The 12051-nt window shown below is 52.0% G+C and overlaps 1 long non-coding RNA gene across 1 annotated transcript; it reads left to right on the forward strand.

The window, feature by feature from the left end:
• The first annotated feature begins 7157 nt into the window (after positions 1–7157).
• Positions 7158–11998, forward strand: LOC144299477 (uncharacterized). The gene is made up of 3 exons (XR_013366184.1): positions 7158–7468; positions 9368–9535; positions 9960–11998. It is a non-coding gene; the product is annotated as an uncharacterized LOC144299477 (long non-coding RNA).
• The last annotated feature ends 53 nt before the right edge of the window (positions 11999–12051 follow it).

Raw genomic sequence — 12051 nt, forward strand, 5'->3', positions numbered from 1 at the left:
TCTTTAGATCTCATGTCTCGCCATCCAACACCCTCCACTCCACCAGTCCTCTTCTCTTTCTTAAACCCACGTAAGATATCAGGACACCCACAACCTGCCCTTTACATCCTCTGCCCAGATTTCCCTGGTTTGCTCCCCTTTCACACACAAGATTGGCAAGAATTTTCAGTAAACGCTCTATGGGAAACATTCTCCACAAGCCCCATGGCCTTGGCTCAGCTCTTCACACAAAAACTGCCATTGATGAATGTGCTGTGTTGCAATAGAACTTTAGGGACAATGAACTATGAATTTCAAATCACTTTTACATGGCATAAAATAGTCTTCTTTTGATTTTGTTTTTCAATGATTTAACAATAAAGAAACATCCTTAGCTCAAAGATAATACAAAAATAGGCAGTGGTCCAAATCCCATGGGATGTAGTTTGCTAACTGCCAGTATAGACTCTGCTCGGATAGGAACATGTTGGAGAAGCCATCCCAGACCACCTACTTGAAATAGGGTCCTCCTCACCATTCACATGCTATTGTCTTATTCTGCTTGATGATTTGTGGCACTTGCTGCTTCCTGACAGCCACTGTGTGATCTTGGGCTGCTTTCCTAACTTCTCTGTTCTTCATTTTGCTCATCTATGTTATGGGGACAAAAATAAAAAGAGCTGCTACCTTTTAGAATTATTATGGGATTTATTTATTTTTATTTTTTTAAGATTTGACTTATTCATGAGAAACACAGAGAGAGAAAAAGAGAGAGAGAGGGGCAGAGTGACAAGCAGGCTCCCTGCAGAAACCTCAATGCGGGACTTGATCCCAAAACTCCAGGATTGGGATACCTGGGTGGTGCAGCGGTTTAGCCCCTGCCTTTGGCCCAGGGCACGATCCTGGAGACCCAGGTTCGAATCCCACGTCGGGCTCCAGGTGCATGGAGCCTGCTTCTCCCTCTGCCTGTGTCTCTGCCTCTCTCTCTCTCTGTGTGTGTGTGACTATCATCAATAAATAAAAATTAAAAAAAAAAAACAAAACAGGACTATGACCTGAGTCAAAGGCAGACACTCAACCACTGAGCCACCCAGGTGCCCCTATTAAGGTATTTTAAAAAATAAATACATTGGATGCCTGGGTGGCTCAGCCCGTTAAGCATCCCACTCTTGATCTCAGCTCAGATCTTGATCTAAGGGCTGTGGGATCAAGATCCACATTCGGCTGCACACTGGGTGTGGAGTCTACTTTAAAAAAAAAAAAAGGTAAATACATTTGAAGCCCTTACAAAAGTGCCTGTCGCATGGTAAAGACAAGGTGACTTTTACCCACTAAGTGTTACCAATCTGTGTCTACCTGGTCCGTCCCAGTCTCCCTGGGGGCAGGGCCCGTGTCTGGCTTGTTTGCTAATTCATCCCCAGCACTAGCACCCCCCAGCTCATAGAAGACATGCCATTAATTCCTGTCCAATAGACAAATGAAGGACAGTCTGGGTGAGCATGAGACGGAGTGTTTGTAAGATTGAATTTCAAACATGTGCATCAAAAACTGTGAAATAACACTCCAGATCCTTTCTCTAAACATGGCTTTTCTAACTAAATTTGGCCTTGAGTCTGTCAATTTTCTCAGAGTACCAGCAACCATCTTTGATTTGTTTTACTTCTTCTTCTTCTTCTTTTTTTTTTTTTTTTTTTGACTTTTATGTCTAACTTAAAAAAAAATCCGGTCTAGTGGGTGAATGCACATTTACAAAACAGGAATAAACAGATGTCTCTCATTAGTACAAGACGGCTTTAATCTTTCACACAACTTTAATTTTATTTTCCTGTTTCTGTTCATCAATAGATTGTATGGAACAAAGTCTTCAGACAAATAATGCAATTTTGCAAGTTTCCACTTGGGAGAATCTGCCGAGTTTAGACAGAGGACACTCCTGCTGCCATTTCCAATTTCCTCGGGGGCCGAATGAGCTTCCAACATCGCATCCAAAGACAGTGGTATCGCCAAAACAGCCTTTTGTTTGGTTCATCCAGGCTTTGAAGAGCAAGGAGAAGAGGAACCGTCGACCTTGATCTGACCTTGTGGCCACCTCTCCGTCCGTGCCCCACACCTGCACTCAGGACGAGCTGCAAAGACCCCCTGCTCTGTCTGGGACAGAGTCCATATTGGGCACCTGTTCTGCAGACTTAGCCTATGTGGGGCTGGGGTCTCCACCTCGAGTGGCTATGGGGCCATCGGTTACTATGGTGGAGTAATTCATGCTAGAACATTTCCTCCGGGGCCACATTTTCTGGCTTCTTTAACAGAGAGGAATGCTCTTTTTTGTTGTTGTTTTTTAAGATTTTATTTATTCATGAGACACACACACAAGGAGAGAGACAGGCAGAGGGAGAAGCAGGCTCCATGCAGGGAGCCCAATGCAGGACTCGATCCCAGGACCCCAGGATCACTCCCTGGGCTAAAGGCAGGAGCTTAACCACTGAGCCACCCAGGCATCCTGAGGAATGCTCCTTACATTCCCAAGCAAACATGAGCTGCCCACTTTCTGGAAATAGCTGGCCTTCTTCATCATGCTTTTGTTCCCTTACTTTTGATGAAGACATGGATTCCATAAAGATTTTCTTTTTGACTCTCATCCAGATCCTCTGATGACACTAAAGGGAGATCTTACTTCCATGTGGATAGGTTGCTTGAAAATCTTCCTTTTATCAGAGAGGAACCAGGCCTCACACTCAGGGTCTCAAAACCAGCTAGAATTGGAAAACCTCTTGCATTTATGACGTTTTTTGGTTGCCTGTCATTTGTGGCTAATAATTCTGGTTTTCCATGGATGGAGGTGATTTAAGTTTCCTGCTAGAATATATTTATTTAAGGAGAAATTGAGGTGGTTTTTTTAAAAGATTTTATTTATTTATTCACAAGAGCCACAGAGAGAGGCAGAGATACAGAGGAGAAGCAGGCTCCCTCAGGGAACCGGATGTGGGACTCGATCCCGGGATCCTGGGATCATGACCTGAGCCAAAGGCAGATGCTCAATCACTGAGCCACCCAGGTGCCCTGAAGTTGAGATTTTTAAAGTAAAAAGATGTTTTCATAGTAACTTGGGAGATCTTGGCAAATCCCAAGGAGGGGTCCGGGTCCATGGCTTGGAGGTGGCACCCTCAGTGGACTGGGAGAAGCTGCCGGCAGATGAATAACCGCCAGAAGCCATCATCACCCTGAGCCCAAGAGACAGAGGGAGGAACTGGACTCTCAGAGAAGAGAATCCCCAAGAGCTCTGGCCCCAGATGGGGACTCCCCAGCAGCACTCGGGGCCACGAGGAAGATCTACCTGGTGAGAGCAGAACCGGGGAGAACTTGCAGGGAATGCCGGAGCACAGCCCAAAGCAGAGGGGAAGTATGGCCCCGGGCCCCCACCTTACACACTATGCTTCCTGTTGGTCAGATTTCCCCGGGAACACTGGGCACCGGGGTGGGGTACCCAGGCTGTCGGGAGCAGCCCAATTGGCAGGAATCAGAGTAGGGCAAGGGCAGGCAAGGGAGCTGTGAGCAAACCAGCAAATGGCCAGAACCATGAAGGGTCATCCCTTTGTCATTGCCCTAGACAGAGAAGTGACAACAGAGCCCTCAGATTTGAAACCCCGGCTGCTTTCTTCCCCTGTCCCCAGCACCTCCTGTTCCGCAGGGCCAACTTGCATATGCATCCTATACCATGAGGGCACGTTCCCAGACCCCCGAGCCCTGGTTTCTGACCCTACACTGAATGTCTCTAGAGTCAATCAGAAATGGTTGGATTTGGTGCAGAGATGGTTTTGGTGATTCCGACGGTGTCACAGCCAAGTCAGACCTGGGCCCCAATCCCAGGGTGGGCAGAGGCCCAGGGCGCATGGGAAGACCTCACGTCCCGCCTCAGCATCACTCAGGTGCGGTCAACGTGTTCTCCCGGGGTAACCCCACAGCCACTTCCTTCCTCGAACTCAAGACACACCAGCTTGTGCTGAATGAGTGTTCTGCTGCCTCCGGACAGAGAAATACCAGATGCTTCACTGGGAAAAATAACGATCCTTGAGTTTTCTCCAGGAACCAGAGGGAGAAGGGGAGGAGCCTGGAATCTCAAAGACTGTGCCAATCCTGGTGCCAATCACCCAAGCCCCTTGCCATTTTGTGAGGCATCAGCATCCCGACATAAAGAAGGAATTGATGCCACTGAAGACTAATGTCTAGGAAACAGGCAGATGGTTACAAATTGAACTAGCAAGAATAAGGAAGAAAGACTCATCCATCTTCTTACTTTCCATCATTCCACCCTTCTGAGGCTCCCCCTCCAGCTCAAAGTCAGACAGCATTTTGCATTTGAATTGTACAAAACAGCCACCACAAGACCTGAGCACTTTATGCCCCAGTGAGAGGAGAGATACTCTTGGCAGTGAGACCCGAGGCACAACGTGGCCACAGCAACATCAACAATCCTGGAAAGAAGAACCAGCCAGTGGCCGTGTCCTGTGGAGTTACACCCTCTGCTTGCAGGTGCCAGCACTTACTGGGTGGTTATTAAATATTCAACAGATTAATAAAGAAAAAAGGAAAGGTAAAGTTTTTTCAAATTTATTTTGCTTTCACTTGTTTCTTGGTCTGTACATGTCCTAAATAATTTTTTTAAGATTTTATTTATTTATTCATGAGAGACAGAGAGAGAGAGAGAAAGAGAGAGAGAGAGAAACAGAGACATAGGCAGAGGGAGAAGCAGGCTCCACGAGGGAGTCAGATGTGGGACTCGATCTCGGGACCCTGGGATCATGCCCTGAGCCAAAGGCAGACACTCAACCACTGAGCCACCCAGGCGTCCTATTTTTAAAAAATATTTTCAAGGTTTTATTTATTTATTCATGAGACACACAGAGAGAGGCAGAGACACAGGCAGAGGGAGAAGCGGGCTCCCCTCAGGAGTCCGAGCAGTACAGCTTGTACGGGGACTTGGGTGCAGCCTGAACAATCCCCTGCACCTCATATGGCTGCCAGGAAACAGAACATAAAACCCTGCAAGATGAAAACAGTTTACAATAAACTCAGAGTTTCCTTTGTGATGGGAGAAAGTCTATGAACACTTTGTTAAAGTGAGGACATTGGAATTTCTAAAAAATCAAGATAAAATTGCTGACACACGGTGAAATGACCCTGGTATGGAGAAGGGAAACGTGCACACGTTCTGGGCTGTCTTCTTCCTTACAAAGCCTGCTGAACAAAATCACACATGTTTTTCTAGCTCCATCATTCAGCTAAACATGCAGAAGCTGCCCTGATGGGATTTATGGTCCTTGGTAGCCCTCTACCTCTTCTTCTGTGTCCGGGTTGTTTGTATCAGGGAACACTCATGCCGAAAATGCCAGAAGATTGAAAATTAAAGGCTTAATCGGGTGTTCAGGCTTTTCCTAGGCTCTAATTTATCACTTTTTTCTTAAATGAAAAGAGATGTTCATCCTTTACAAACAACCTATTCAATCATATTGGTTTCTTTTTTTTCTTTAATTCTATTTATTTATTCATGAGAGACATAGAGAGAGAATCCCTGCGGGGAGCCCGATGCAGGACTTGATCCCAGGACCCCAGGATCACGCCCTGAGCTAAAGGCAGATGCTCAATCACTGAGCCACCCAGGCGCCCTTCACTAAATATTTTCATAAAGAACTTTCTACTCACCATGTTCTAGTTATCATGACTTTCAAGTTAAGAGCATTGGAACTGGTGGCTTTGTGGGATTCTCCGCTGACGGACGAGCCACCCTGGGTCGCATCCTCAGAGAGGCAAAGCCAGCCGGGGGCCACCCTCGCTGGGCCCTGGGGCGTCCGGGCTCTGGGCTCAGCCCGCTGCCTCGGGCCCACTGCTCTTCAGCACATTGAGCCCCTGCCCAGGGGTGAGAGCGTAGGGCTTGTCACATGCCAGCACCCGCTCCCCAGCCCCATGGATGCCCCTGCTCTGTCCTAGGGGACCACGAGCCCCCCAGCCCAGCATCGGGCCGTGCCACCCACAAGTCGGGGGCCAGAAGCCCAAGCCCGGGTTTGGATTCTCAGCCAGCACATGGAGGCTGGGGGTCAGGCTCCCCTCCAGCCGGTCTGAGAAAGCCACCTGGCCCGGCCTGCTCTCGTGCCACAGGAAATTCAGACCTTGCAGACCCCATGTGGTTCTTCTCTGGACCTACACGGAGCCATGAGGAAGCCCCCCCCCCCGCCCCCCCGCCTTGCTCAGGCCTGGTTGTGCCCAGACTGCTGTCCTCAGGAATCTCTTAGGTGAGGGATAAACTTTCTCTCCATTTCCCCTGGTGTCCGGATGTCATCGGCCTACTTATGAATTGGGAGGGAGTCCACTCATGGAGAACCACAGGGAACCAGCACCAGCCCCTCCTGCCTGGCAGGGGACCTGGGGAGGTGACTCGGCTTCCTGCTCCTGTCTCCTCTACACCGTGGGAGTGATAACAGAGGCCACCTCACAGGGTCGTAGGAGCCGCACTGTACTGCCCCCTTCCCCTCCCTCATTGCTGACAGCCCCATCCCGTAATAGAGGCTGAATAACAATTCACTTTCTCAGGCTCTTTGCAGAATACCTGTGATCCAAGACGGGGTCCCTATAAAGTTTCCTTCTTAAAAAAAGAAACACACAGGATGGTTCACCTCTGTCCGAGCCCCTCCTTCCCAAACACAAACACACAAAACTTGCCTTCTTCCTGCCTCTGGGTGTGAATGGATGAAGATGTGATGGTAGTAGCTCCGACAGCCATCTTGTGATCAGGAGGGGACAAGACTAAGAACCATAGATAAACTGAAGAGACTGTAGGACAGAAAGAGTCCGGGTCCTTGGAACCATGGAAGGACTCCGAAGCCAATCCTAAAACTGCCCAGCCTTAGACTTCTTGGTGTTTGAAATAATAACCTCTCTTGTTTCAACTCCTCTAGGTGAACATTCTTTTACTTGGCACTAATGCAAGGTAGACTCAGAATGCAAAGAAACTGAGATCCTATGTGAAAATCCAAGACCCATGATAAATACGTGGAGAATATTTTCTGGGATTGGGTGTATCCTTCTCCAAATTCCCAACAATACAAAATGTATAGCACTGCTTACGTCACTGACGTATGAAAGTAACTGGCACCCGATTGCCTTGTTGTTTCCAGTGCAATTTCCAAACGCTTTGCCTGCCTCTGTGAGTCTAGCAGGTGCATGTGTGTGTCCTCCTAACCCACTCACGGAAGTGGATGGACACTTCTGATGCTTTTACTCACAGTTCAGAGCTCTGACCCAGATTTATGGCATGGATCATTGCAATAAAAAAGACTCCCAGATGCAGACAAAGCACGGTGTGGGGAATTTGCTCATAGGCGCCTGGGAATCTGGCCAACTTCTTTCCATCCCCTGTCGGAGGTGCAACAGTCCTCTACCGCCATCAGCCAGAAATTCATAAGGAAGATATTCAAGGAGACTTCCTTTCATCAGTGTGGTAAGTGACCCCACAAAAAGCCCAAGCCCCATTAGCTAACTGTGAATACAAATAATTGCTTTCCAGTTCAGAAACACCCATCCTTCCCGGACAAGCCCAGGCACTTCCGAGCTAGAGCCCCCTCCGGAGCTGAGCCCCCCAGACCCCCGCAGCCCGGTGGGCTGACGCCCCCTCCCAGTGCCATCCGCCTTGGTCCCTCTGCCCAGTGTAAGCAGAGACTGCATTAAAGGGGCGGGCGCTCGGGCCGGCTGTGGGGCTGTAAGGCCGGAGCCGGCCCGACCGGCGATGCCCGCGGTGTGGCCGGATGAGCCGCAGCGAGATGGTCTCCTCCGGGCACGGAGAGCTGAAGGCGACTCGCCTCCTCCTGCGAGTGAGGACCCGCCGGGCCTTCCGCAGCAGGGAGCCTCCTTGCTCCTGGGGAAGCGCAGCTATAAAAAAAACGGGCTGCGGCCTTATTCAAATGAGATGCTGATCAATTCAGGACGGGTTCCCAGAGTCCCGAGCCCTCCCCGGAGGAGAGCCAGCTCTGGGCCTCCTTCCCCGGCTCGGGAGGTCGCGCTAACCAGGCGCACCCAAGGGTGCTGAGGGATGAGCGTCCATCCCAGCCGGAGCGTGGTGGGGCCCTGGGCTCCTCCCTCCTCCCACCCCGGGGCGCCTTCCTCCTCCTCCCTGCGGGGGCGGAACCGGGCCCTGCACAGGCTTGGGCTGCGGCAGGGTCTCCACTCTCGGGAGCTTGAGGTTTTCCCTGGTTTGCACCCTTGCAGGCAGCCCAGCCTTCCTCCAGCCAAAGCACCTCACGGGTGGCACAGGGGTGGCACCCGCACCCTCCGCCCTCGGTGGCTCTCCTGTACCCGGGGCCATGATGGGCCATCACTGTGAGTCCTGGAGGGGCAGCGGGCCCCTGGGGGCAGGGGATGGGGCCACCCCAGACATCCCACCTACTTACAATGCTGTCGCAGCGGCTACACCTGCACGATCCCCCCAGCTGTAAAATACAGGTGATGACACGTGTCCTGCCTGCCCCAAGGGTGTTGCAAAACCAAATGGGATAAGGCAGGCGAAGCACTGTGCACAGTGTCACGGAGACACGGCATCCCTCACCTCTGCTGGCTCCTCCTCCTGTGCTCATGACCCTGGTACTAGGAGGTCCCTGAATTGAGCCTTTTCCCCCCGACCCTGTGTGGAAACTCCAGCAGATCCTGTGACTTTCCTGCTTTCTATTATGTAATAGAATATCTTATGGTCAAGTTAGACCGTGAACACTCTCTCAGCCACGTAGTGAAACCGTCCTCTCAGACACAGAGCCCGACCCTGCCATCCTTCTCTCGTCTCCTGCTGGGGTTCCCCTCTGTCCCTCAAACGCACTGCCCCTGTTCCCACCCCAGAGCCTGAGCCCTTCATGCGGCTGACCCCGGGCTCGCCCCAGCGAGGTGGTCCCTGACCATCCCAGACACGAGCCCCCACCCTGCTCCCCACGCCATCACCCCGTCTTGTTCAGCATTTGAAATCACAGCGTGCTGTGGCTTGACATGCCCCTAAGAAAGGGGAAATGGATGATTCAAAACCAGTTTCTCACCTCCTGAATAGGGTTCACAGCCCCTGACTCCGACTAAGGCTCACCTTTCCCAGGTGAGGAAGCCAAGCTCAGGGAGGCCTGCGAGCTGCCCGAGCCGCCCCGCAAGCCGACAGCGGAACCCGACCCGGGACCCCCGCCTCCTCCGCGCTGCACAATTGCGAGGCATCATTAGGGAAGCCCGAGCGCGATGCAGAGCACGTCCACGTGGTCGGAGTTGACCCCGAGACCTGCTGAATAAAATGCTCATTATTATTATTCTGGTTATTTATTGACAGACACTGTAGCTAGAGAAAAACTGGAATCTCTATTGTGTTCCTCATTAGATGCCTCATTACGGAGGAATGTTCCTGAATGGTGCAGTGGGGTGAACAATTTGCACAGCATTCACTCCCATGAGCGGAAAACACGCGGGTAGAATTGGAATTATGTGAGAAGGACTGTATTTTCCTCAAGCAACTGGAGGAAGAAATGTTCCCAAGTCCAAATGCCAGGTGAGACTTTCTCATCCCAGGGCGGACTGGCCACGTACCTGCTGCAGTGGTGGGGAAATATGCTCACTAATGGGGCGCCGTCCCCATCAAGGCCGTGGGCTTCCCGGGGTCTCCCCTGCAAAGGACTCCCAGGGGTCCCCAGGCACCAGGTTCCAACTGCCTGTCTGCAGCGCGGTGTGAGTGGTCACGGGGGACAGAGGCACAGGAACCCTTCGGCCCCATAGCGCCGCTAGGTCTTCCTGGGACCTGCCTGCACTGCTCTGAGTAAGCAGGAGGGTGCGGCTCGTCCTTCAGGCAATAGGCGGGAGGGTGACAAAGCCACCCTCCAAGAGACCCGAGATGTGGGAGGGTCCAAGAGGCCTCAGCGACCGAGGCCCCTCTCTCTCTCTCTCACTCTCTCTCTCTCTCTCTCCCCACCCGCAAGCACCGACACAACAGTAGCCCTGGGCCTGGGAGCTTGCAGAGTGCACCCAAGCGGTAGATGACTCTCCCTCCAGCCCCCGGCCTGGTGGCTCCAGGTGACCCTCGGCTGCAGCCGTACACAGACGCCTGATCCAGAGCTGCGAGGCCAGGCCTGGTGCCTCCTGGTGTGTGCCTGACTCTGAGCCTCAGCACCAGGGTGGTGACAACCCCTCTGTGTCTCTGGGTCCTTCGGGAAGTGGGGAAGCCCAGGAGAGATGAAGGGGTCTGGCGGGGAGCAGGTTGGGGAAGAGCCCCAGAGCACAGAGCAGATCCGAACTCAGTAAAAAGGAAATCGGAGCCACCGACAGGGAGATGGACAGCGTTCCAGCAACTTCCCTACATGGAAACGGTGATGGCTGTGTCACTGTCCCCAAGTCCTGCAGCTTGCCTCTGAGCACCAACCACTTGAATCCGTGATTGATGAATGGAATGAATAGAACCCAATCAGGCATGGCTATGCCCACAGTGCTGTGCTCAACAACAGCTGTTCCGCGTAGTAATTACGTGAGGGCACTAACGTCACGGGGAGAGTGCCCAGCTGTCGGTACTGCGGCGGGAGAGCTAGCCGGCTCCCTGAGCCTCTTCCTAGCAGACCCCCCAACTTCATACCTCACCTCCTCCACTGGGGCATCCAGGAGGTGATCCGTTTCCAGGCTTATCCGGTCCCAGAGCACACAGACGTCCCAGGAAGCTGCTCTGGACCGTGTGGCAGGTTCTCTCAAGTAATGGATAATGTGATATAGTCTGTTTGCTTGTTTTGTTAGTGACGTCCTGACCTAGACTAAGGCCTTGGTTATGGGGGGTGGGGGGTGGGGGGCTTCCCTGCTTGAGTCGCTGATTAAGTTTCACCCCCAACCCCTTCCTGTATGGGGCTCTCCAAGCCACAGCGCACCCCCCTAAGTCCCTGGGGCCATGTACCAAGTCACTTGAGACAGGCCCTATGCCCCAGAGCCTGCAAAATTATTCACATTGCCGGTACACAGGGAGCCCACAAAACCTAGCTCCTCCTCTCCCCCGTTGGCTGTGCATGAGCTGCCCCTTCAGTGCCAGCTTCAGGTTACCTGTGCTAGGTCCCTGGGCGGCCCTGCCCGGCACTGTAAGAAGCAGGAGTTCTGCCTTTGACCTATCCAAGTGTCATTGCCTGCTGTCCTGCCATCAAAAGAATCTTGGAATCTCACAAACATTTGGGGTGAGGTGGGACATCTGCGCTCTGGCTGGCCTGCGGCTGTTCCCCTGCCATGTGCCCGGGTCATTCCTCATCCTGACTCCCCAGTTCCTTCTATACTCCTCATGCAGAATCGGGAAAGCCCAGTGGTGACTCCTGGCACCCCGGGCGCCAGTCCTCATGCCTCCCGTGCTTGTCCCTGCCTCTCTGGGCTCCTCTCCCTCCCCCAAGAGAGGGAGTCAATCATCACTCCCCCATCAGGAGCTGCCAGGAGAGCAGGTGCAGCCGCACATTGCAGTTGCTCACTATAGCAGCCACCACTGTGATCAGAAACCCTGTAAGGCATCCCAGGGACACTTGAGTGCTCAATGCTCACCCCCCTCTCAACACACACATACACACACACACACACACACACAGACACGGGCGGGGAGGCACTGGACACAGGACACAGAAGCCAGATGCTTCCATTTGGGGTTCTCTGTGGGGGAAGGAGGACAAACATGGTTTGGGCTCAGGCCCTGTGTTCTCAATCAGAACTAGCTTGGAAAAAAAAAAGAACCAGCTTGGGCCTCTTAACTTATGTCTCCAGAAAGCTACACATCCAAGGACAGGGCCTCACTGACAGGACTGAGCAAAACAGACCATCATCACACCGCTGGAGACTCCCATCTGCTTCTCCTGTATGGCTCTGGGAATGACGTTCCTCAATCCTGCATTTTGTGAATTACGTGTAATATCCTTTACAATTTAAGAGCATTTGCTTATTCAAGTGTGAGTATTGAAAATGCACCACGTATTTGGAAATTCCCATGTTGACTTTATCTATATTAAGAAATCTGGGGGAAAACATTGAAGTGGCCAGGTCCTCTCTCTAAATCAGCAAAGC

The sequence above is a fragment of the Canis aureus genome, chromosome 27 (genome assembly GCF_053574225.1).
Source record: "Canis aureus isolate CA01 chromosome 27, VMU_Caureus_v.1.0, whole genome shotgun sequence".
NCBI lineage: Eukaryota > Metazoa > Chordata > Mammalia > Carnivora > Canidae > Canis > Canis aureus.